The sequence below is a fragment of the Epinephelus moara genome, chromosome 16 (genome assembly GCF_006386435.1).
Source record: "Epinephelus moara isolate mb chromosome 16, YSFRI_EMoa_1.0, whole genome shotgun sequence".
In the NCBI taxonomy this organism is placed as follows: Eukaryota; Metazoa; Chordata; class Actinopteri; order Perciformes; family Serranidae; genus Epinephelus; species Epinephelus moara.
Window position 1 is genome coordinate 3,136,822 of NC_065521.1, and position 513 is coordinate 3,137,334.

Consider the following 513-nt stretch of genomic DNA (forward strand, 5'->3'; position numbering starts at 1 on the left):
ATTTTATTGTTATCCACATTAACACTTACCTTATACACTTTACCTTAGGTTCTAAGACAGATGCAGCAGGTAGATGACCATATGACCTGCATGTTGGACCACCCTGGTTTAGAGCCTGTTTGCGTGAATCCCTACTGTTGACAGAGGGAATTCAACCACTACAGAGCAAATTATGGCCGTTTACAGATCAGGGGAATAGAGAAGTAAGTTGGCTTGTTTTATCTGTATGATTTCTGTCAATGTCCCCCATGAAAAATTAAGTATTATTGTATGACGTGAAAAATATAAGCATCATTGTGTGACTTCATGCTATCAAGTCATATTTCAGTGGTCATAACAGTCATACCACAATAGTATAGTAATAGCTAAAATTCAAAACCATGTTGTTCATACAATATAGCTTTGTTTGCATTCACATATATGATCTTTGAAATGAAACAAATTTGTTGAGTGGTGCTTTTATTTGCAACAGACAAAAAAGCAGCATCAGTGTTCTTTTTCTCACAATCACAA